Source organism: Perissodus microlepis, chromosome 18 (assembly GCF_051167445.1).
Source record: "Perissodus microlepis isolate ML-2025 ecotype Zambia chromosome 18, ASM5116744v1, whole genome shotgun sequence".
Lineage (NCBI taxonomy): Eukaryota > Metazoa > Chordata > Actinopteri > Cichliformes > Cichlidae > Perissodus > Perissodus microlepis.
This window is the reverse complement of record NC_140478.1, coordinates 30614856-30641806: the sequence shown is the minus strand read 5'-3', so window position 1 is coordinate 30641806 and position 26951 is coordinate 30614856. Positions and strand designations below refer to the sequence as shown.

Genomic DNA, 26951 nt, shown 5'->3' with positions numbered 1-26951 from the left:
CTCATATTTACTGCTGATTCTTCCAGGCCATTAAGGGGTATTTGCAGCTTGAGTGGTCAAGATAACTTTTCTATTAATATACTTATAGTATGCTCCCGGGCGGCTGTAGCTCAGGCGGTAGAGCAAGTCGTCTACTAACCAGAAGGTTGGTCATTTGAGCCCCGCCTGCACGCTAAATATCCTTGGGCAAGATACTAACCCCAAGTTAGTATCTTGATGATGCATCCGTCCGAGTATGACTGTGTGTGAATGTTAGATAGGAAGCGCTTAAGCACAGAAAAAGTGTTTGTATGAATGGTTGTTTTGGTGAATGAGGAATGTTGTATAAAGCGCTTTGAATCCTCAGATTTGAAAATCAATATATAAGAATCAGTCCATTTACTACTTACCATGCTGTTTTGCTTTGTACGTAAGTAGCAGTTAAGTATGCATATTCTCATTGATGGGATGAGAATACCCAGGAGGGAGAGGCCTGAGGACTCTCACAAAGGATATTTTTAAGATTCATATGTGAACAGAATGCGTGACACAATGATGTTGAAGTATTGTCTAAAAATAAAGATTTTAAGCTCCTACTTTACCTTGATTTCTACTACATGGCCTATCCTTGGGTGCCAAATATTGCTGTTCTGCTAGATGCTACTGGTGTTGCAGAAGTAACCACAAGATGTTTTTTTTTTTTACCTCTGTAACTTGATGCACCAGCCGTGGCAATATTTGACCATATTAGTTACAAAAAGCTACAAAATCTGCATATAGAGTGATAGTAATTCACAAGTTGATCAGGCGGGATGGTGTAGTACATGTTTCATTTGTTGTTTTTGTTGTTTTTTCTGCTGATTTTTACATGGTTCTTATTTTAACATTTACTCACTGGTTAGATTTAAATGAACTGGTTCTTATAAAGTGTTTTTCTACTGTACATGAGAGTCAAAGTTCTTCTAACATGTATACAATTGGTGGAATCCAACCACCAACCTTTCAATTGGTACCCTCACACTTTAGTGGCCACAACAAATTGACTGGCTAACAAACCTCTATGCAAAGCCTCAAATTATTGAATTTATGTGAAAAGAACAACCTTGCGTACTCGTGGACACAGAAGCTACAACAGTGTGACAAGACACCAAAATTACTTGGTTAAGTTTAGAAGAAGATTTGGGTTCTAATGGAGCCTTTTCAAACCCTGTACAATCGAAAATAAAAGCTACCCAATCCATTTAAAAGTGACAGCAAGTTACAAATGTCAGTATGTATTGAGTTTGGAGTAAAACCTGAGATTCTCCACCCAGTGCATCATGGCGGTCTTGTCCACAGGTTTGACAGAACAGCACCACGTTACACCCTGGGAATGTGAATGTGTCATGTAGCTTTTGATTATCTTTATCAGTTTATGGAGTTCAGCTCTGAAGGGGAATTTACAAGAAAAATGAAACTAATTCAACAGATTGGTTGAATTCAAGACTTGACGTGTCTGAAGTCTGAGTAGGACAACATTTATCTAATCTCAAATACCCACATGTCTCATTACTAATGCAGATAGTTATCTGTCATATTTAGATTTTTTCCCCGATACCTTTGAGCAGTAAATGATGGTTCTTTGCATCTGTAACTAAGCACATGAATCACTGAACGGATTTGTGTCACGTCCTCTGAATAAAATCTTATTGAGCAACAGCAGCTAAAGGAGATGTTCATCTGCCCGCCACGCTCTAGTCCCTATCAGTCTGTCTTGTGTTTAATGTTTCATTTTGACAGCCAGGACTGATGTCAGGAAAGAGGAAGTTGGAAGGTTCAAGATGCTGATGTGGAGCATAAAATCTCCAAAATAATGTTTCCAGAGCAGTTGACATTTTCCAGCCCCTGAACATGTACAGTGGTGTAATCGCACAATTGGCCTGCAAATTGTGGCAAGTACAGAGACATTTTTTGATGAACTGCTTTTGGGCAAGAGCCTAGATGAGCCGAGATGGTTTGAATCTGGGATTAGAATGTGCAAAAGCACCCTTTGTTAATGTTGGGGGAAAACCAGTTGGCAGTCTCTTGCCACGTAATTTTTTTTCGTTTTGTTTTCTTTTGCATGATTTCTTATTTTGCTAAATTTGCATCCACCTCCTTGAGAATAAATAAATAAATAAATATTCAGTAAATTGAAATCCTCAATATAGTAGCAACTGACTCTACCTTCTAGTGGCCACAAGGATAGAGCGGGTGGTTGGTACGACCCCTGACTTCTATAGTCCTTAGTCAGTATTTTTGAACCCCAAATTGTCCCTGATGCATCTCTGAATGTGTTAGGTTAAAAAAAAAACCTTTATAAAATACCTTATAGAATAAGTTGTTATATGAAAGTATGTGTGAACAGGGATATGTGGCTTGTAGTGAAGAACCACGTTGAGTTCTCAGTAAGAAAAGTGCTAAATAAATAAATAAGCCAGTCTATTGACAATTTACTTGCTAGAATATGGTCGTGACGATGAGCCAAAATAGCTGAGATGTCCTTGAGAATCTCTTAATCACTGATATCTTTCTTCTGGTTTTCGACAACCATGGTCAGAAACAATTGAGTGCACAGTGAGATGAGATTGCGTCTCCTCTTAAAGTACTCCAGTTGGTGTTTACTGAGGTTAGTGATGGAAGAAGAAGTTCAAAGAACTTGTTTGCAGCAGTGCTGCTTGATAGTCCTCAATTAGCCTTTTTTTTTTTTTTGGTCTGGTTTGGCGTGAAAAGTGCTGATGGGAGAATGAACTGTTTGTTTTTGCGGGTTTAAACTCTGGATGCCTTCAGCTCCAGACCTGGTTTCAAATTATTCCTGAATGAAACAAACACTGTCATATGGCTTTAAGCTCATTCTCTTTTGCCTTGAGACATTGAAGCCCTTCTCTGTCCTTTTTCTTCTCTCTCATCTTTGAGTATTACAAAGAAGAGTTAAAGAATTTTAATCGGTTTACAGTTTTTACAGCGATTCAGGCCTGGCAAACAGTTTTTATTCACGCTTTAATGGTTAGCTCTTATTTGTTTGATAATGAATGAAAAGCTCCCTTCTCTTTTTGTCTTTGGCAATAGACTGCACCCATTTTCAGTGTGCACTTGAGCCGTAAGTAGCAGAGAGTCGGTGTTTGTCTACCTTTGTTCGCAGATCTCTTGAGTTCTATGCGGCCTGAAAAATATCCCCATTACACTATGTGAAACATGATGATTTAAACACACTCTCGGGTCTGCTGTGATAAAACAGAGCCCTAAAGTTTGTTTACCCTGCAAAGCAATTCTTCTCTAATTCATTCCTCGCCAGGCCACTTAACCCACTTCTTCTCCATCCAAGCCGCCAGAATCATAGATTGTCTTTGTGAGTGCACTCAGTTACTTGACACTTTTCCAAAAAAGCCATAAAGTCATTAGAGGAAGTTAAAAGCTCTGAGGCTTGAAGCATGTCCCAGAATAAGGCCTTTCTCATGCTCACCAAGCTAAGATGCTGAGACAAAGAAAACAAGGTTATCTCTGCTGTCCAGTTGGTCAGGCGGCTTCAAAGGGGTTTTGCACCTTAAAATCAAGGCTTGTTTCCTAAACTGAGCAGAGATGGAGGTAACTGAGAATTTCAAGGGAGAATGTAAAAATGTACGTCAATAAGGTGTGAGCAAGACAGAAAAAGCAAATCGAATTTGGATTAAATATAAGAAGTAGTGTTCTGTAATGACTCTTAATGTCTATTTGAAGAGCATTTGTTGCCGACTTAGCCAATGTTATCTGCAGTCTCGGGATAGCAGCTCCACATTTCAATTGAATCACTCCAAGCAAAATATCCTTTGTAACAGACAGATTAGACATTCTCGAAGTTCAGGTCAGGCCACTCTAGTTAAAAGATTATTAACCTCTGCAGTAATTTAGTTACAGCAGCATGTTCTGGGACATCCCTGTCTTTGCATGCATTAAAAGCATAAGCTAGAGAGCAGCAAGACTCTTAACGATCAGAGCAGCCAGTGACAACAGGAGGTGTGTTGCAAGAAACTTGTTAATGCACATCAACTGTCGGGAAACTGCTAATATACGAGGGCAATCCCAAAAGTAAGGTCTCCTATTTTATTTTATTTTACTTTTTTAGAAATACAAACAACTGTTTATTGAAAAATGATTTCTTTTTCCATATAATCACCATTTCAGTCGATGGATTTTTGTAGATGTTGTGGCAGTTTTAGAATGCCCATGTCATACCAGCTCACCGTCGTCTCCTTCAGGAAGCATTGAGCAATCCACTCGTTGCCGTTTGTTCTTCGTGAATTTCAGTACGACCGGCTATAAACTCTACACCACTTGCCAACGTTTTTGACATACATGCACGACTGTCCATACACTTCTGTCTATTGGCGATTAATTTTAACTGGTTTAACGCGTTCTGCGTTTAAAAGTCGAATAACTGCACGAACTTTGCACTTGGCGGTAGCATTGAACGGGAGCTCCATTTTCAAGGGCTGCCAAGCCAAGATTGAGTGTCCCAGCGAAGCTGCTCATTCTTGTTTGGGAGTGGAGGAAGCACCAATCACAACAGTGTGGCGAACAGCCGTACGAACTGTTTCTCTACCCCACTGCTTTGGAGACCTTACTTTTGGGATGGCCCTTGTACCTTAAAGAAGGTACCCCGTATGAGATTAGTCAGTTGGACGCATAGAATGGGGTTTTCTGAGCAGTCAGCTGATGCTGATCAGCTGTTGTGAGAATCGGGTTAGGGCAGCTTTGGACATTGTCCTTTCTCACATGTAGCAGGAATCCACTGATGCCACTTTGTCAATGTGGAAAATTGGTTTAGTTGAGGAAGTTAGATAGTGCAGGAAGTAGGACACACGACTCTTCTGTTGTGAATATGCCAGACAGTTAAGTGCAGTATTCCCACATGAGCTCAATCTGACATCCTGTTTGTTCTGAGGAGCTGGCAGGTTAAATGACATTGACAATGGTATCTGCAGCTTTGATGGGTAATATCTGGAAAAGTTCAGGTCTGACATGCATGTGTGAAACCTTTGGTTGCTCTCCATGCCATCTTATTTTTTGTTGATGGAAGACTCCTTTGGTAGTCAACTCAAATGCTGCATACATTGGTATTTTCTGGACCTAATAAACCCTAAATGTAAACGTGATAAAAGGTGTTTATTTATGGACCAGTATGTGAGATTATCAAAACCCCTTTTTTAACAACAGTCATTGTCAATTTCTAAGGCTACTTGTAGCTGCTTCATAGTAAACCTTTAAAGACTTTGGACAGTGAGAAGCTGTGACAGGAGAGTGTTAATCTTATGTTTAACATGTGCAAAACTGCAGATTGCGTAGACAGGTTGTCTGCTGGACTTTTCTATAAATGCTTCACAATACAAGCCACCAGCTAAACGTTGTTAATGTGAAGCAATAGCAGATGCTTAGTTGCAAATGCTTAGTTCACGTTCCTGTAAGAATGGACTTCTAACACAGCGTAGGAATGGTTGATTCTCCCACCACATAAAAGACTTCTACGTCAGACTAAGTGAAAGGGATGATTCTAAAAAAAAGTTAAATAAGAATCTTAAAGATTATAAGAAAGTGATTAAAAATTAAAAATGCACCCCTTCATTGTTTCACTGCTTTTGGCGCCTTAAATGACTTCAGATGTTTCCAGGTCACACCAAACTGCTACCTTAATTTGCAGAGTCACACAATCTGTTTCTGGGGGTAAATCCGCCTCATTTTTTGTACAACAAGACGTCTGTTGTTGGTCCCAGGAGAATGGCAGAGAGGGGAAGGCGGTATTTATATTCGTCCGTTTCTCCTTCTTGGAGTCTGCAAAAGCAGCGCCAGGCGACCACAGCTGGGCAACACATGGCAACTGTGGCCTCAGCTGCCAACTTGTAGCACACACAAACCCACACACACTAACACAATGATGCACAGAACATCCTGCAAACGCAGTCGCTGAAAGCGCCGTTTACAATGAGAGTTATTGTATGTGTGCACGCTTTTTCAGCCGGAATGCTGCACTTGTGCAAACAATGCCTTAAACGTGCACAAATTACTCTCCCATGCTCTCGTGCACACGCATACTTTCATAGACAAACACAGAAGGAGAAAGTAGGTCAGGTGGGCCCAACAGAAAGGACTCTGGTCATTTCCCTCCTTTATGGTCTAAGTGGTCCTTAGGGATGGAAACCAGTCTAAGCTCAGTTAGTTCAACGTCAGGTCATTGTTGATCCTGAGTTTCACATCTGCAGAAAGTTTAAGAGTCTCATCTAAGTTTAGTTTATTCCTTTTGAATTCAGAATTCCTCACCTCACGTGAGTTTGATTTGGGCTCAGACATGCAGCGGCGGAGACGAATCGCTTTGCGTGCATGCTTGTGATGACTAATGAGTCGCAGACGAGACATTTGTTTAGCCAGAAACTAGTTCACTGTGTTCAGTTTTGTTTATACAGTGTTTTGATCATGTTTTCAAGTAGTCCATTAGATTCATGTACACTGTAATGTTTAAATCCCTTATTGCCACTAATTTGACCTTCTTTCCCTCCCTGTGGAGCAGCGTGGAGAAAGCTCACTTATTGGTCTTCCTTTGACTGAAAGCTGTCAGAGGAGAAAATAAAATGGCTTTATTTAATATAGAGCTGTGTTTCCTGTGGTCTGGTCCAGCTTCATGAAATCTGGAAATCATGATCTGCATGGTTCTTAGCAGAAGGAGACATAAATATATGCTGAGATAGCCAAGTCTTGTGATGGGATAAACACAGTTAATAGTGGTAGATTGCAGTGGTGTGTTTATATTCACTTCCATTAGGTGCTTAGTGGGGCGAGCTTAGTGTAGGTAACATGATTAAGCAGACATTGTAAAAAGGTTTTGTTGGTGGTTTTTTGGCCGCTGGTTTCTTCTTGTACAAAGTATTTGTTTTTCTACATGTGAAAATTAAATGAATTAATTTAAGCTGCCATTGACTTAAAGTAGCAGCCAAACAGAGGCATGAATCAGAGCTGCAGCAAATTCATGCTGTTTAATTTTTGGATTGGGGAGTGAAACACGGTGCCATCTTCGCTGAATTCATTTAGACTACAAGTGAATTCATTTAAGCTGTTACTAGTGCTCTGTAAGAGGTTTTTTTTGAGTCATACTTGGCTTTTCTGTTTCCATTTTACATCTGTAGTCTTAGGCTTTTGACATTTTGTTTGTGAATTTCATAGCACAGTTCATTTTTATTCATTTATGTGGAGGATTTCATTCGCATCTAAATGCTGGAAACACACCAAAGCTTGGATGGAAGCAGCGCCCAGAATACCAATTGCAACTGTGGATATATTTCACAGAAATAATGTCTTGGAAAAGCATAATTACGAGAAAGCTGGTCACCAAACCAAACCTGCCTTAAATACAAATGATTGTTTTGTTTAAGATCAGATGCAACAAAAGCGACTTTGCTCATGTAAATGAGATGTATTCAAATAAATGAAAAAATGTAACTGTAGAGAAAAATAAATATGCGAACTGGTTGGTCTAAAATCATTCATGGAAATATAAAATTACCACTGACAGAGTACAACAAGGTTGCCAGTTGAAGGTAAAAAAAAGTTAGTGTTACAGAAACAAGTCTTTCTCTTCGTTGAATGACCACAATAAAAACAGTTCAGTGCTTTTTAGGCAATAAAGCCCCCCCCCCAAATTAAAAAATGTTAAAAAATAAAAGAAAAAGAACAAATACCTGACTAAAAATGGCACACAAAGCCCCACTGGCTCTTTCTGTTCATGTTGCATGGTTGACTCACTGAGGAGAAAACAAGGAAGCCGCCCAGCAAGCATAACTGAGATTACAGCCTGGGTTTGTGGGATTCACAGTCACTTTGTTCTGCAAACCAAAAACGGCCCAAAAGTGGATCCTCATTCAAAAAACATGAAAAGAGAATTTATTTTTACTTTTGGAGATGCAGGGTTTCGACTTTAAAGCTGCCTCGCTTACCGCTTCACACCTGCAAGCTGCTCTGAAAAACCTATGGTTGGCTGTAATATAGTTGACCACAATCATTCTCAGAACATTTCATATGGATGAGAAACCACACTGACAACCATCTCACCCGTTGTGCACAGAGGTGACCTGGGCAGAAAAAGAAAGAACAGGGTCAACGAAGACATTAGTCCTCACAGGAAAGGCAAGTTAGAATTTCTTCACTTCAAAGCTGTTTGCTTTCAAAGGACTTCTTCAGATCTCCATTGAACACGTTCGTCTTTTTTTGCATGCTGCTTATGTCTTAGTTGGACTCTTAAAAGTGTCTCTGAGCCAAAGTCGTCTTTGGCTCTTGTGTTGTTTCATGTGGCTGCCTTGAAACGGGAAACCAGAAGCGTCTTTTCAGTTGTCTGTAGCGGGGCCAGCGACCAGGTGCTGGCACTAAATAACGAGCCAATTCAAAGAAAGTCAGGAGCTGTTTAGCTGAAGAAAAAGAGAAAGGTCACAGTGTGCAGGTGGCTTTGCTAAACTGTGAGTTTTGGATAAGCAGAAACATAAACTTGGAACTATTTTTGCACAGCTTGGTGAAAGCTTTAAAGAGGAAAGAGGGAGAATGCTGAACCTCAATGGACAACAAAAGTTACAGCGACTATCTCCATGTTCTTGTTGGGCGACCACCTTCATATTTTAACACTGTGTGGCATCATGGAACAATCTACAGTATTACATCAAGTCTAACAACTTGCAGTAAGCAAGAGCTGTATACAGTATGGGCAAAGGAATATTTGATGTATCTGTAAAGTTACTACAAATTGGGTTGCGAATTGGCTTGCAGAGGTAGACTGACTGCAGGCAAACTAAACCAGCTTAAAACTGCACTCCCAGGTGGATGTGTAGAAGGATCCCGACTGATGCCGTGAATGTTGCAGAGCTTAACTTCCTGGCCTCTAATGTTTTTTTTCAAATTCCCTCCTTTTTCTTCATGTTGTTGTAATATGTGCCAGATCTGCAAGAAAGCTGCAGCTAAGCTTGAATTGGATGTCTCTTGTGGTGCATGGAGCTCCACACCTGTTTTCTTCATCAGCCAAAACCAAAGTCAATCGCCTCTGTCAAATATTCAGGGGGAATCATTGCATTCCAACTTTCCCACGTCTGACCCCTAAAGACACATTTTTCATGTTTTGTTTTCTCTTCATGAATTGATTCATTGCACATTGTCTTTTTTTATACATATATTTCTGTCTGTAATTACAGTGTGGTTTCCTAAGTATTTAAGGTCTTTCCAGCATTGGTCTGTTATATGTTCATAGATTTATTCCCATGCTATTCATTCACATCCTCAGAGGTTCCCAGTATAACTCCAGTTTTGGCAGTGGCTGACGGTCCGCTTCCTCTATGTGGCGGCTGATTGCATGGTTTAAGATAATGTGTTTGTTGCACTGTAAATGTTAACTGTAATGTTGCCTGGATCTTGTTTTTGAGACCTGCAGTGTTTAGCACATGTGATGATGGAGTTAGTTTGGTGCTCTAAGATAAATAAGACATCCTCACGTCTGACCACTCTAAACTCGCTAAATGTGTAAAACCCACTAATATGTGTCTTTGTTTGGCAGTTTAGTTAATGCCAAATACACCACTGAGTCATTAACGCAGACTAATGAACACATAATGTCACCTTCGTGCAGTGTGACTCGAGAGTTACCAGAACAACACAATGAGAGCTACTGAATAGTTAATGAGACGCAGTGAACCAAACTGTCATCTGCAGCACACAGGAAGTGCATGGAGACAAACGCTGCTGTCATCAGGAGTTCATTAGAAAGCTCTGAGAAATAAATAAATATCTCAGAGAACAGTTTGTTGGTGAGACACTAAAGGTGGGCAGATGTTTGACTTTGAGTCATGGCACACAATGTGCCTGAGAGACATGTTCACGCCATGTCTAAAGCAAAAAGCAGTCACTGTGGTCTAAAGTCTGGAGGGCGTCGCTCTCATTGTTAGATTTGTATTTTGTTTGCGCTGGCTTTGTTTAGTAATAAATAAACTTCCATGTCATCACTGACTGCATCATTGGTCACTGTGGTTCAGGCTGAACAGCCCGTCAGTCGTGGCTCCTGCCGTCTGCCATATGGACTGTACTCAGTTTCCATCAACGTGCACGCAGCTTAAACATTTTAAATTGTTTAAAGTGAATACACGAGTCTGATGTACTGAATTTTGTTTTTAAATATATAAAATTAGAAGTTCAATGTTATGTCTGAAACTATGAATAGATGTGGATAGATTCTGAAACTATTTTTATAAGCTCCATTAAACTCTGAGCATGCAGCTGCCGGGTTTTTACACATTTTCCGTTTTTAGCAATGAAATTTTAAGTAGTTTTAGCTGCTACTCCCTCCTGATTTACACATTCTCTTTGCTTATTTATTTATTTTTATAGTTTAAAGTCATCCCAGAGTACATTGCATGAAATGATGAAGGCCTTTACAGTATTATATATAGAGAAAGCTAATAATCCCCCTGGAGCAGCACTTTGTGACAGCGTGAAGGAGAAACCACCTTTTAACCTGTGACAGAACCAGGCTCAGAAAGAGTCTGCTTGGGGAGGTAAAGAAAGCAGAGCTACTCATTGCATCGTATGAGGTTGCTAAGAAGAATGAAGGAGTGGTTTGTAGCGCTAACCAACTTATCAAAAAGGAATGTTTGAAGCCTAATCTCAAAAGTAGAGACGACGTCTGTTGACTGCATCCAAACTGGGAGCTGGTTCCCAAGGAGAGGAGCCTGAACGCTGAGGGCTCTGCCTCCCATTCTACTTTCACAGTAAAGTTCTCTGCTAAGGTTGTGTAGTAAAAAAACAAAGTACATGACTTGTTAAGATGTCATTTTAAGTGTTTAACTGACAGCTTCGACTGGCTGTGATATTACAGTTTTACCTCAAAGGCTTGTTGTACAGGTTACGGCACATTTTCAGCCTACAAAGAACTATTGTAGTTGTTGTTTAGTCTCATAACCTGTGCTTATCTCATTCTTGAAAATATATCGGGGGGGGGGGTTAAGTTTCAATTACAGGAAATATTGTAACAAAAGTAGAGCTGCATGTTGTGTCTCGGGGTTTTTCCTTATTTTGGCACAAGATAAAAATAATCTGAGTCTGACCATCTCTGTTGGTGGCAGCGGCAGAGCGGTGAAACCTTACACACCCTGCTGAGTCAGTCAAGTTCAATTAGCAAATAATATAAATTCATCCAGAAAGGCTCCAGTCAAACATGTCCAGACACGAACAGCCAAGAGCAAATTTTTATTAAGCAACTGCACTTATTGGGAAAAAAGCAAACAGTTGAAGCCTGTATGGGAATGACAGTAAAGTATCCACAGATGTTCAGTCATTGTGAAATTCCTGCATGCTTCCCTCGCTTTTGCTTCAGCTGAAGATGTCACGGTGTTGACACGTGGTGGGACTGTCAGATTACCCGTTGAAACGACATCGTGCGATAATGACGGCGCCGCGCTGACAGAAAACTGTTATTAGTGCAGTTACAGGAATCGGCGTGACATCCAGAGTGATGTTTCCTGGGCTTCTGGTTGGCTTGTAACGCAGACTGATTCATCCTGGAAATCTGCCAATATTTCGAAACACTTCCAAATCCTTCTTTTTGTGGCTCCTATGAAAATCTAACCTTTCAAACTGCTCGGTGCATCATGGTTACTGAACAGTTCTGCTGCTCTGAGTTTATCCTGTTGGACTTGAAGCTGTTAGATATTGATCAATAATTTCTGTTACTGAGACACTGAAAGAGAGAGGACCTCAAAATTATTTGAGTCTATACACAAAAATTAGGAAATTAGAAAATGGCACATGAAATTTGCCTTAAATCTGTTTAAAATTGACCTGTTATGTTAATCCTCAAATTTATGTGAACCATGCAAAACTACTATAGTAACTTTCCAAGTAACTTAACTTGGAAAGTTACTCGGAAATAATCCGATACTGGTCTTTGTGCAGACTGTCAGGTCTTACTGTTTCTAAAACAAGCCCTTTATGCTCATCTTCTCATTGGCTGCTCCTCGCTGAACCTTCAAACAGAAGGTTTGAACAGCAGGTGGGTGGAGCTTCTGTGCTTTTGGTTTACGTTGATGTCATATACATATTTGATCTGTTTAATATGAGCTTCCATCACTGCTACGTGTGCATACTGTTTACAAAAAGGTCCAGTTTGACAGAGTGATTATGCACGTTCAAAGCAAATAAAGCAGACCAACCACAGTTGATGTAGTCTGCATTGCTGGAATATGTAGTTACCCTTCTGGAAAAGGTGTATGTCAGGCTACAGCGTAGGTGATTCAACACAGAACTATAAATTAAGCTTTACTGCACTCATCTGTTAGCAGTAACACACTCAGAAGAACACTTATCTGCACTGTCCTGACTGCAGATTAACCGGGTGTCTGACCTACAGCACTGCGGTATATTTTCTTCTCCCACATAAGCTAACTGTTTCCCGATTGGCCCGACTGAAGGTGGTCTTTATTGTAGGCTGGTAAGGTTTCCTCCTGTTAAGGTTAGAAGTAAACTGTGCGTAGTATTTGGGCATCCGTCCTAGTAAGTACTAACAGAGAACTGTATTTTTATATTCAGACGTCCCTCCACCCCGAGTCATACGAGTGCACAGTGATTTATGATTACAAGACTTGGTTCATGTTTTTTGGTGACAGCTTGGCTAAAACAGGGAAGTCAGATGAGACAGCTGATTTGGTCCCTGTGCGTGTCCCGCATCTCACCCCAGAGGAGGTTTGGGGGGGCGACTGCTACCCTAGTTGGATATAAGAGGGTAAAACATGAATACAGTGAATATTGTGTATTGCTTGAAGAGGCCTCGAATCCGCTCCAAACTATATTTATTTATTAAATTTTTTGGGATTCTGTTATAAATATTGACAGTAAATACACATATAGTTGGAAAAGTTCTTCAACACGCTGAGTCCCTAACAGAAACAAACGGGCAGAAACATATTTAATTGGCATCAGATTCACTGACCTGTGTTTGCTGAGGCATTTCACGACAGTGACACCTCTCTGTGGCTCTGCCTTCTGTCCTGTTTGCAGTGCCCGGCCGAGTGCTGTTTCTTGTTCTCAGCTCATGAAACAGCGTACTTGTGTTTTCCCCCTGGCGGTTTGATTGTCTTCCAACCAAAAGAGGTTCCAAGTCTCTCCCGAGTCAGCTGCAAACTCACATGTATCCACCCTACAGCTGCTCTCCAGATCCACAGCGACATGCCTTTTAATTATCCACCAAGCAGCTGAAAGAGAATACTGAGAGCTTCATCTCCCAGACATGCACGTCTCTGAAGTTTTAAGAATTTAGTGTGGGAAAGTGTTATTCATGCATTTATTTAAGGCCTAAAGGCTTTCTGAAATATGCCTTTTTAAATTTGGATGAATGGGCCTTTTAATTAATCAGCTCTCTTGAGATGTGCAGTCCTGTTTAGCGAGTATCACTTTCACGAGTGTGAGGATACCTTTTCCTCTCGTCTCTTTGTACACGTTGTTTTTGATCACTGACAGCAGGAAGACGGTCTGCTGATGAGCAGCTGCTTCCTGTGGAGCCTCCAGTCAACACCTCTGCTCACGCCCACTCCCTGACATCGGAGTGTGCTGCGTGCCGGGACCTCTGACCCCTGCTGACAACTGCGTTGTTAATAATTTAAGCCTACCAGGTGTTATGTACAGTTCACTGGGTTTTGAGCTTGTTTTTTCATTTTTTTTCTCACAGTTTATGATCAGCCTGAAAATTTGAACCATTGGTACCAAAGCTGTGCTTCCTCACACTGTTTACTTTAGAATAGGATTTATTTCCCAGTTTCTTTGCTGCTCTGCAGTCTTGATTTTTGTATTTTATACGGATACATCAGGATATACCTATATGGATATATCCATACTTATGGATATAACCGAAAAATATTACTACCATTTCTAGCTCAAACCAAACCTTTACAGAAATGAATGAAAATAAAAATTGCACATAGCTAAGCTAAAGACATGACATCACCCAGGGCTCGCAAAATTGCTAGCCCGACGTCCCGGTGCTAGCGATTTTTCCAGTCGGGCTACCAAAATCTGTCTCTGCCCTGCCCGTCGGGCTATCATAGGAAAATATATTTCAATGCTTTTGCATTCTTTCGGAAATGTAGCTGGGTAATTATGTCATTGGCATCGGTGAGCCACTGTCAATATGTGACATATTGAAATCGTGTTTGAATTTGCGCTTGTTTTTTGCTTTCACTTTGCAATCGCGCGAACTGTTTTATAGAGAGCGACAGCACTGATTGGTGAGTGATGATAATTTGCGCACCAATTCCTCTGACATCGTCTTATCAATCGTTAGCTTACTATGCTAACATGACAAGTGAAATCTCCCGCAGCAAGCTTAAACATGTGAGAGGTTGATCGCGCAGAGAATCGCTGAGCGTTATGTGAGTGCGTGTGTAAAAGCAGCAGGATATATATTTAAGTTCTGCTGAGCCAAATAAGACAGGTCAGGGTGAAGAAGTGACAGCCAACGAAAAGCTTACCACAAAACGGAAAGGTTATGACAAATCAGACTATAAGGCAAAAAGAAAGTGCAGCTTTATGGTTTCATGGACAAAAGAATTTCTGTGGCTGCGATATGACGAGCTAAATAACCAGGGCTGCACATAAGTGGTCCGCAGGTGCGCATTCGCTGTCAAAATAAAAAACACGCACAAGATAAGAAGTTGCACCGCGTGTTTGCGTACATAAGATTTTCTGGAGGAGGACAGACATTTGTTTAGAACTCTTAAAGATGTCGAAGAAGCTCCTTTAAGCAATTACTTCGGTGTTCCTCCACATCCAAAGAAATGTCAGAAGGAGTCCGAACCACAAAAGAAGCGCGTATTCTCGGAAAAGTGTTTGCAGGAGGTGAGCTGGCTTCAAACAAATGATGAACGCACAGAGGTGTGGTGCAGAATGTGCCGTGAAAATCCCACTCTAGCGGACAAAAACACTGCCTTTTATATGGACGCAAACGCGTGTTGCAACTTCTTATCTGGTGCGCGTCTTTTATTTTGACAGCGAATGCGCACATGCGGACCACTTATGTGCACCCGTGTAAATAACATAATGTTCTGCCGGGTGTGTTGTTGGTTTTCCCTCGATTTCTGAGTCGACAAGCGCCTTTGTTACTGGGACCAGTCATTTTAAGAAAGGCCCCCATTAGAACCCATGAGAAATGCAAGAAATGCATTATTGCTCAGTCTGCAATATCTTTCCCAGAACAAACACCAATTGCAAATAACATACTAAAAATAAACCTGAAAAATCTGTTTAGAACAGCGTACTATGTTGCAAAGAGTGAACTACCACTGGCACAATTTAGCAGTCTTTGCAAACTTCAAAAAGCAAATGGCCTCGATCTTGGTTCCACTTGCCTCTTTCCCGTGACTTCAGTGGAAATTTCAAATTCAGGATCTGACACAGACTGATTCATGTCCTACACAGTTCTTACAAGTTCATAGAAATTTCTGTTCAATTAGAACCAAGTATTTGAGTTGATGATTGTAATTTTTATACAATGTTGTAATTTGTGTTTAAACAATTTTTTGATTAATGTTTTGTTTCCGTTACAATATTATACTTTAATGTATAATATTGTAACGGAAACAAAACATCAATCAAAAAATTGCTCTCTTTTTTATTCGGGCTACTTAAATTTATTTTGGGCTACCAAAAACTGAAGAGTCCCTGCCCGAAGGGCTACCAGGGATTTTGAAATTTTGCGAGCCCTGCATCACCTCTTTGTACTTATAGAGCTCGTTCGGCTTTTATATTTGTAACAGCCAAAACAAAATGTTCTTGTAATTTTGCTCGAAACGAGCGGACTCCTTCGGGTGTTTTTAGTGAAAACGAATGCCGAACAAGAAGAAATGGCTCAGCGGAGCCAACCCGTGAATCTGCATGACTCTAAGTCTTAATACAGGCGAGGTGTATGCGAACATTTCAGCCCCATCCTGTTGTCATTAAGGGCAAAACTATAGAGACAAAACTATTTTAAAATAGGAGTCGATGGTGATTATCTTGTTTTTTGGAGCCAACCTGAAGTGCTTGGCTTTTATGCCGCTGGAATATTATGCCCTAATATTCTTTAATATTTTTAGGTGGGTTTTTTCATTTGTAATAATTTCTGTCTACTTAGTGTCCAAAACTTGAAAGCCTAAGATTTGTTAAGGATGTAACTTAAAACCTTGTTTTTGTATATTTTGGCCAGGTTAAATACAGAATTGTTGTTAGCAATGTGTGTTAGCTGTGTGTTATCTTCAGCTCAGGTACCATCCCACCACAGTCAGAGAGAATTTGTGTCCTCACACATCCTCATAAGCAGAGAGCTTATTGATGTCCTCTCCTGCCTTGTAAACCAAGTGTCTGTCTTCATAAATTAAATTTATGAGCTGCATTAGAATTGAGCGAAGGCAGCTCGACTGCAACACGTTTTAAAGTGAAAAAAGGGGTAAATTTGAATCATTCCTGATTCCATATGTTTTAAAAGCAGCTAGTTTCTGGCTGAGAAGATTCCCTCTGAGTAAACTGATCCTGGATGAACTTCCACTCGCCTGAAGGGGGGAAAAGGGAAGAAAAACCCACACACTTGCTCTCTAAATGTTTACCATCTCTAAGCTGAGTCTGGACTCTAAGTATATTCCAACCACAAAGCCACTGAGCTAATGGTGACGTCATAAACCATAAAATAAGGCACAGGAGTGAAAAGCAAGCAGAGGGAGCTTGTTAAAAGTTGATCCTGTGGTCAGTGAAAGCTGGAAGTCCTGAGTGAATGTCATAAAACAGATTTCCGTTGGCTCATTTTTATATTTATGCTTGCTTTTCCTTGACCATGTATGCAGAGTTTGCTGATATTTATCAGTAAAACTTTAATAAAAGAGTCATTTATGCAATTTCCTCATCAAGATAAAACGGTACTGCCGAGCCTCTAGCACAGAGCTTCTACTACAGTCGGTTCACACTGTTGCTTTTTGTTTTATCTGCTGAAATGTGACCCCCCCCCCCAACGATGTTTGTCACAGGGATAAAAATGCCTGTGGTATCGAAAAGGGTTTGGAGTCTCAAGTGTGTTCTTGGGTATTGAAATTCTAAAATCATCACAACGCTAGTCTGCACTGAAGACTGCAGATTGGCCGTAAAAGTTTTGGTTAAAAAAAAGGACGTTTGCTGTGTGCTTGACGTCCAGGGTGAAAGTGCATGTGGAGGTGGTCAGAATGGGATTTCCATAGAATGAGCCAAACATAGCAGCAATTAATAAAACACAATCAAACAATGTACTGTATACAACACAATGTCTGCACCTCCATCGATTTATAATTTAGTGTTTGGATTTTTACAGTTTGTTTAAATCAGGAGGGCTCGTTTAAATGGTGAAAATGGCATGAAAACAATAATGTGAGATCGAGTTTGAAATTGGCCGCTGGAGGAAAACGCAAGTGACTAAAACATCTACGGTCATTTCTCAGTGTACTGTAAACAGGAATGCAGTGTGCAGTAGTTCTATAAACACCTCATAAAAACAAAAAGCCTTTTTCCACAGAGCATCAGAGTCAGAATACAGCCAGCGCTCTGATTACTGCGGTGCATGAAAATCTAATCAGAAACATAATCTAAACTCAGTCAAGTCAGCAGCTCCTCGCAGCATCCGATTGGCTGCTGTGAGCGGAGCCGTGTGTGTTTTATGGCTGCTGCTCATGTATGTGTAATTGGTCACAGATCATATATGAGCAGAGCCTGTGTGTGTGCAGACTGTTTTTTTTTCTGTACTTCTGCATATGTCGGTGTGTTTTTTTTAGTGTGATAATCACAGTTCTCCTTTATCCATCATCATTATCATCAACATTAGTTATCCCAGAAAAAGCCTCTGCAACCTCCGACTTCCTTCCATAATGCACGGGCCTGTTTGTCCTCGTAAACACAGAAAGCTTCAGAACTGTCGATTGAAGCCTTCACAGGTCTCGACAGTGAACCGTTTTACTGAGAAGAAGTTTGTGTCATAGATGAGCAAAACTGGATCTATGGCCTGTTTGAATAAAGATGCCAGGGGAAAAAAAACACACCTTTTCACTGGATTGCGGGAAAAACCTTCAGAATATTCAGTACAATGTGTCTGCAGGGCCACACACATGGTTCCATTTACCCCTGTGCTAGCGAACAGCCATGGAAAGTGGGAATTTGGCTTTTCAGTGTCTGTCTTACAAGCTGAGTGGGTGCGATTTGGCTGTGATTGGACTCTGTTGTTCTGCTGCCACATCAAGGAGCCGCACACAGAGGGGGATATCTGGTGCATTAATAGTTCATTTTTCTCCCTCTTTCTGTCTCGTTTAGTTTAGTTTAGTTGTTCTGTACTCATCTTCATGTCTTTTTGAGAACTTGGATAAGTGGAAGACTCATATTTAAAAGCTGAATTCAGATGGCAAAAAACAAAACATCTTTAAACTCATAAATAATTGTGCAGTGTCTCTACACAGTGTGCAACAGTTTTAGGTTTTATCCTTACATATGCATCCATCCAGACTCGCCTTCCAAAAATCCCACACTCCCAATTTATTCACGTTAAAGTTTGATAAAACTTCTCCGCTCTCAGAAGAAATGACATGTCATGTGTCAGGACTCGCAGGCTTCAGCAGACACACTCAGCTCAGGGCACAGTAATACGTGGCACTGCTCACTGAGCCGGGTGGTTAAGTAACGTCTAATTAAGGTGCATTAAGCACTGGAAATTCAATAAGAAGGAGCTCATGTAAGGGCAGCAGTTATTATGACAGATGAAGTGTATTCACCGCTGATCGAGCTACCGGTGGGGACGTCACTTACAGTGCTGAACCATTTCCAAGATTTGGTCCATATAGCGGCTTCAAAGAAGACAATTACATTTTCCCCGTGCAACTCTGTACTTCCTATAACTCTAGTGAATTGAGTTTTCCTTGAAGCTAAAGGGAAAAAAAGGAAAAACAACAAGTAGTTTTGTAGCAGACTTTGATAATGTAAACTTCCGTCCTCAGTGAGTTACATAAGAGCTTTCCCTAAACGATAGGCTGAGATTAGACTGCTTTTTAAGAAAGATGGAAGAACATCAAAGCTCGTTAAAGGAAAATTGGTTTCACATGTCTCCAATCAACATAATGAAAAACAAACCGAAGCTTTTAAAATACTCAATATGTAAAGTAACTGTTATTTTTAGCCGTGCTGAAGGCTGCAGGGATGATGACAGAAATATTATGCTTTTTGGATTAAGTAGCAGTCTCCATGGCTGGAAAACTGGGCCACTAAGTGCGAAGTGATTCATTCCCCATAAAACTCTTTTTCAGCAAAAATGTACGTTTACAGCCTCATACAGTATGTGTGTGTATTTATTTATTTATTTAATATTTGATATGGTATAGTTTCTTTTGTGTGTAGTTTGTGTCTGCAGCGATTCTTTCCACGTCCTCCAGCATCCTCCCACAGTCCAAACACATGGATGTTAGGTTCATTCCCCCTCTCATCATATGACATCTGGAATAGGCTCCAGTCCCAACCCCCCCCCCGGTTTTCTCTTCTTTTTTTTTTTTTTTTTTGGTGACAATTCTTTAACCGGTGAAGCTTTTCGTGACTCCGACAGACTAATTTTCCCAGATGCATTTTCAGTTGTCCATATTTTTTTTTAGTATGTTTAGCTGATCTTGTGTTTGCGTGGTCGTAAAACTGTGTGCGTTTGGATTTGTCGGTGTAAGAGTACGTGTGTGTGTGCGCATGCAGTCGTTGTGTTTGTGCATCTGCGGTTTGTATGATTTGCTTGTTTGCATGTGTGAGTTAATGCACGTTTGCAAGTTTATGGCATGTGTTTTGCATTACAACGTGTTTGTTTATTGATATTACTGCGCGTATACAGCTGTGAGTGAAATGTGTGCATCCGATAAATGATTTCACGCTGACGAGTGTGTGTATTTCTGTCAGTGTGCTTGGGCTTAATCATGTGTAATTGTCTTTGTGTGTTTGTTTTGCTGTGTGTGACACATTGTGAGGCTTTCCCAGGCAAGTCAATACAGCGGGCTAATCGGTTCCCACAATCCCCTGATCTCACTCTGTGTGTCCAGTCTTTCAAATCTAAATAACGTCTTCCGCTGAACTTGTGCTGATTGGTTCTCCACAAACGCTTTGTGAGGTGATTGGTCTGCACCGCATGCTGGCAAAGGTTCAAGGTCAATTTGTGGACTTCCTCCTGACTGCATTCCCCAGAGAGCAGCTTCACAGTAAACACCGGTGTATAGGTGTGCATTGTTTCCATTGTTTGTAACTCACTGTCATCATAGGGAAGCACAGGGAGAACATGGTTTGCAAAAAAATAAACTTTATCCTGAAGTGGCTTAAAAATCAAACACTTTCACCTTTGTGGAAATCATAGATTATCTCTCTGCGGTAAAAATTATTTACTCTCCAACTGCCACCGTCACCTCAAGGAGGGGAAACTTCCAGACAATTTATCTGTCTCACGTTAAGCTCACAACTCGGCTGACAAACACTCAGAGGCTTTCCTCAGCAGCAGTTTAAATGTCACGTCTTGATAAACTGAAGACAAATTCAAAATCACGTGAACGTGTGACAGTTGCTAAGTCGTAAAAAGTATTTCCCACTAAGAGTTAATAATTAATCCATCCAGCAGGTTGCTCACACCAAAGACAAAGCAAAACAAAAGGTCTGGAGCTGCTGTCTACGACACTTTGCAGCAAATTATCACTATCTGCTGGACACACAATGTCTCTCACAAAGCCGACGTGATAATAAGCATCTGGGCCTGCCCTCCGTCTGTTGTAATCTCCTACTATCACGGTCAGAGTAAGACGGGGTGCAGGATCAGCCTCACTGTTTATCTTTACTCTTGAGTGATAGCTGTGCATGAGTATCAGGTGGTGGAAAATTCAAATTCAAGCCACAGAATAATGTTTTCAGCACTGAAGAGAGAATAATTTAGATTTAGTAAGGTTTTGAAACCACATGCCTGCTTTTGAGGTTTCAAGTACTCATGAATCATGTGCTCAAACAGTTGAGATCAAAAACAGGTTCATAAGCCTTCTAGACTTCAGATAAGCGGTGCATGACGCAGCACTTCTGATCCGTTGTTCAGCTTTGTTCCTATTCGCAGTCGTGCAGAACTTAAAAAAATTACCAGTTTTCTTTTCTTTTTGCTTTAACCCGTCATTCGTTTCTTCTCGGCCTGATGTTTAAGGGGGATGATGTGATGAGCATGTGGGGCTTGTATAAACAAGGGGCAGATAATCCGTTCTACTCGACTGACTGAGGGGACCTGATGATCTGCAGGTGGAGACGACTGAGGGTTGGAGACGAGATTGCAGTACCATTTGGCAGACTGTATCATATTCTGATGATTAGAGGTAGTATCATATATCTACACTGATGTACGGCTGCTGCTTTGCCAGGTCTCTGTTGTATAACAAAGATTTAATCTAAATGTCTCTCCCTGCTAAAATAAAGGTAAATAAATGAAACTCTTCATTTCAGTATAGACCCTGAACACTTTTCTTCAGTTAACAAAGAAACAAAGATGTCAGATGCTAAATGTTATATGAAGACTGCACACGAATCTTCTATCTTAGATCAGTGAATGTCAACCAGAGTGAAAAATAGACAGACGGCGGAGCCAAAGGTCACTATATTTAGTCAAAAGTGCCCAGTTATCAGCATTCACAAGCTGTATGGATGAACTGAACGCCGTCTAATAAAATAGGAAATTTCACATCCCAAAAGTTAAGCACAAATCTTTTGGGGTGTCTGTAACACAGAGTAAGCCGTGTTATTTGTCAGGTCAAAATTACTTCAAAAGGTTGGGGACGATGGTTGAAAAGATCAGTTATCAACAACTGGACCTTCCTTTATATAACTGAGCTCTCTGGGAACTCCTAAAGCTGTTTAAAGTACTTGTTTGTGCAGATGCTATGATATGGCAGTTTCTGCCCGGATTACATCTCAGATATATCGGAAACAAGTGTGAAATCTGGGAGCAGATTTGACATGATGGACCCTAACCAGGTGTTTGAGTGGCCTGTCAGCCGTATACTGTCTCTAGTGGCTCGGTCAACAAGTAACTGATGCAGGGAAGCAGTGCAGACATCTCGCATCCAAAACGATGCCATTAACACCCACCATAACGTTGAGTTCCCTTTAGAGCTTCAGAGTTGACTGAAGGAATACTGTGGTAGGATAGATTCACTGCAAACATTGATGGAGGACTGCAGCTGTTGGAGATGTGCCTGGTCTCAGAACAACTGGTGTAGACGAGGTCAAAGTTCAGCAGCAGCAACACATTGCACGGATTCTTTTAGAAAACAACTGGACTGCTGCTTCCTTGTTTGCAGATACATACGTGTAAAGGCAGGCGTTTCATTTATTCTAGTTATTTGTTAACAGCAGTTGAACGTCAGAGGAATAAATGAAGATGGAAGAAAATAGTGCCGTTTGTTTGCAGGAGCAGCAGCGGGTCATCTTCCAGAGAACATACCAGCAGTTGTGTTGAGCCAAAGTTTTAATGCTCACGAAAAGATAAAGAAAAAGCCTCACAGGCTTTTGCATTGACGGCGCTGATAGAGGGGGTAGCTGTGGTCGAGCACAAGACTCAGTTTGTTGTCGGAGAGGAAGTGGAATCTCCCAAACAAGGCAGCTGCTCATTCCCGACACCGATGGCGTATGAACGCTCCCAGCCCCGAACATATCCTCGTCCCCCCTCCCCAGCCCCCTGCTGGGAGAGTATTAGCCACACATGTCGAGGTTACGCAGGGAAAATACACGCAGGAGATGGATGACTGCTTCAATTCTACTCCCAGAGCTTTCAGGGTGGGAGGTTTGTGTTGGTGTTTTGGCTCTGGCCAGGAGGAGGTGTCAGGATTGAGATAACAGCCAGAAAAGAGCATCTCCCTGGATAACTGAGACATGCGTCCAACATGTTTACAGAAGATATTATACGTTGGAGGATGGATAAAGCTCTAAACCTAATGAATCAAAAATGACTAAAAATAGAAGGTTGAATCTCACTATTATATATATTATTTTTAATCTGATAGGATAAGACATCCTGCAAAAACACTAAAACCGTGCACAAAGCACTTCTTATAACACATGTCTACCCTCAGAAAACCAATTATGACTCAAAGCTATTTCTTTCTCACTTTATCCAAACACTTGTACCTCTTTTCTGGTGTAAGGGAGCATCCAACATAATTCTTCAGCAGCTTCTTTCCCACTGTAATTATCCTGCCTGTTCATACCAGTCATACTCGGACACCTCTGAGTCCGCTGTGTGAGAGAGTTTATTCAGGTTTAGCTGGACCGAGGGGCTCAGAGGTCTTTCTGGTGTAACAGCTGGGCTTTGATCCGCAGCTCCCAGTCCCAGTCGAGACTCTCAAGCGTTTCCCAGCTCATGTGTTGACATTAGCTCGGCGAGGCCCCGCGTCCTTTCATGTCAATGTGGTGATAGAAAATTAGTGTAACTGCAGATTTGTACAGGTGTCTCACTTTTCCTAATTTTGGCTGCTGGTTTTGAAAGCTTTTACAAGCTGAAATTTCTCTGACTCCTTCAACAGAACTTTCTTTATAATTTGACATAGTTTTGTGGTATCTGTTTTTAGGGAACATGGTTTGAAGAACTCATTTTGCAACAGACCAGGAACACATGTTGTGCTCTTATCAGGTACTGATGCTCTGTTATCGAATCACGAGTTCATTTTAAAGAGCTCAGAACTCTTATCACTCGTTGCATACAGACCAGCTTTAATGCTAGACCAGTGTGTTTGGCTTCAGTTGTGACCCTGATGAACGCCACAAGATGAAACGCAGTAATGTTCTATGTACTGTAAATAATGCTGGCGTTTTAACCTGTTAATGATGTGTTTAAACTTGTTCCTAACAATGAAGAATTATTCGTTCTAAAGTATGACTGATGGGCAGAATCATTTAACAGTAACATCTTTTTCAACTGTTTCCTCTTTTGTTCTCTCTCCTCATTGAAGTTGAGCCTTACTGCTTTGGATGTCCTTTAATTGGCGATGATAAGCTTGTGATTTATTTGTGATTATTGGCAGTATAAGGAGACTCTACAGTCTGTGGAATAATTTCAGCTGAAAGGCTTGCACATCACATTTTTTATTTTTTTTTTTGTAAGTGTTTGCATTGAGTCATGTGTTTGGAAGACTTTACATGTAATCGCCAAATGTCTGTTACACGTTTGGCCTGAACAGTTTTCCTCTCTTCCGTGCACGTTGGAATTATGTGCAGCCGTCTGAGAAACCTCTGCTCTGCCTACTTGATCTAATCTAGTAAAAATATGCATTATACACTTAACTTTTGTGGTATTGCTGTTTTAAAAACATTACCTTCTTGACCATTTTCCCTTTAACCAGCCCACCTTATATCAGTTACTGAAGCTTTGTGCAGCGTGGTGCTTCTTGAGTGATTTGCTAGTTTTATTAGCCTTTAACTCTGTGTGGTTTTCATCCATTAACAGATGCAACTTTAGGTCCTTAATTTCTTCATTCCTTTGGAAAGTACCAATGAGATCTTTGATGTTCAAAGTTCAGGCAATCAGTGGTGATGAATGACGGAGAGGACGTGAAGCGGAGTCTTTTGGCCCAGATCCGTTGTGTGTGTGTGTGTGTGTGTGTGTGTTCATGTAGGGATAATAGAGTTCAGGGAGGAGGAGATACAGAGAAGATTAAGAGGGGTGGGAGAGAAAGGATAATAAGATGTGTGTTGGATGCCTCTTTTTCTTCTCTCAGCAGAGAGAGGATGGACAAACAAAATGAATGTATGTGTGTATTTGGGGGTGGGTGGGGTGGGGGGTGTCTTTGGAGGTAAAAGAGCCTTGAAAAGTGTGCCAGTGGGTGGAAGGAGACCCTCCTTTTGCTTTCTACATCCAAACTTGGTGCGAGCATCAGATTCCCGTGCTGGTGCACACCAGGAATGTCCATATGTCCCGGGCTGGTAAACAGCACACTCCTTCTCTTTGTGCGTGTTACAATGGAGCACCTTCCTTTGTTCGGTTCTTTTCTGGAGCACCAAAGAATCCGACGCCGCTGTCTGTCCAGCCTCTGTTTAGAGCTCTCATTTGTGTTTTGCCTTTGTTTCACTCGCTTAATTTCGCTTTCACTTATATAGGTTCAGGAATCGTGAGGGTCATAGTTTGGGGTTAAAATGTGTTCATTCATAACATGAACCCAACCCGGTAAATGATAATTTTAAAAAACAGAAACGGGATATAGATACATGGTGCGATGGGAGAGAGGCTGATTTATACATCATGATCATTGGTAACAGGCTGGTTAAATATAATGTGAGTAAAATGAGCCAGAACAACGGTAAACTCTAGGTCCTCATGTAAGCCGGGATATTCTGAGGCCTGTAAACGATCTTCTGATGAAGATATCAAAATAGATTTTTATCTTCATGTGGAGACGACTTCTTTCAATACAACAGTGAGAGGAAAAGTTCATTCAGATGGTTAAACAGGAGGAGAATATTCAGGTGGTCAGCAAAAGCAGAAAAGCATCTTAAACACTTAAGGTTTTAACTCTTGGGACCTTCCTCTTCTCCCTCTTACCTTTTGTTCGGTCATTTAAGCAGGTCTGAATAATACGGCAGACAAAACCAAAGAAGCAAGGAATGCAAAAACTAAAAACTAGCAACTAAAACAAAGACGAAATTGAGGACTTCATATAACAACGGTTTCATTCATAATTTGCCAAACAAAGTAAAGAATGATGAGCAGTTTCTCTGTAAGTCTTCTTATGACCAAATTGGGATCAGAAGAGAAATTCCTTTACGAGTCCCTCTGACTGCCACATTTATATCTCACCAGGAGATCCCAGGACCGTTTGAACTGTGTCGCTTCCCTCCGCACAGAGGAGCGGTCAGGGGTTTAGAACAACACGCAGCACCCCTCTGATCTGCTGCTGACACTGCAACCCTGAGCTTTACTCTGTGTGTGCACGTTTTACTCCACAGTCATTCATTCATCTGCTAACATTTTCCCACCCAGGTGCCCCTCTCTGCTGCACCAGGACAGCTCTGTCTGAGTGAGGGCCCATGGGTCAAAGGTCACATGTATGTCTAGCTCAGAGAGAGGAGGGGCCTCTCAGTGAAGTGCAGAGCTTGTTTTTGCCATTAGCATTAGCCTGTCACGCTAATGAACAACAGCACATGTGGCTATGCGATTAGGAGGGAATCCACTCGAAGGGCCCCTCGATTCTTTGGCTCAGTCGTATTTCAGGGAGGCCGGTTTCTAGTCTGAAACTGTCCTATCAAACAAACGAATCCATCAATGATCTGCACTGTCAGAACTAAAGCTTTTCTTGATGTGAAGCTATTATTTTTAAAGGTTTCCAAAGCCAAAAGAACGATTCAAACAAAGTTTCAAACGTCTAAACATGCAGTTAAGAATCAGACCTCCTCTTGTAAATTCCACAGATTCCCTGCTAATCCTCCACAAACACAACAGAGTAGGGGAATTCTAGTCATTTCATATCCAGCTGTTAACCCTAAGGAGAAACGCTGTAGAAACCAGTGGCAGTAAACTTGACTGGTCAGCAGGTATTAAAGTCCTCGCTAAAAAGCATCAATAAACATGCAGCTTTACTGGCCTCCTGGGTGACGGCAGGTGGAGACCTCTGAAACTAAACACTGCACAGCTTACCGTGGTTTCATGAAAGCAGAGACTCTGCTTTTGGTCAGAGAAAGGTCATGCCGTGGCAACATGAAAGCCTGTGTCTTTAGCAAAGGACAAAATATACCAACAGCACCACCTCTGAAATAGTCTATTCAAATACTGTCATAAAGTTATGTTTCTCTGTCTCCCTGAGATTTCTAGAATGCTGTACAAAAAAAACTAGACGCAGAAGTGGATCCCATTACTCAGTTAGCATTGTTGTGTAGAGTCACAAGATTGGATTGAT

At 41.1% G+C, this 26951-nt stretch overlaps 1 protein-coding gene across 1 annotated transcript in view; it reads left to right on the top strand.

The window, feature by feature from the left end:
- The window catches only part of myo10 (myosin X), a 125572-nt gene that overhangs the window by 12442 nt on the left and 86179 nt on the right, over positions 1-26951 (top strand). The gene's annotated exons all lie outside the window — the stretch shown is intronic.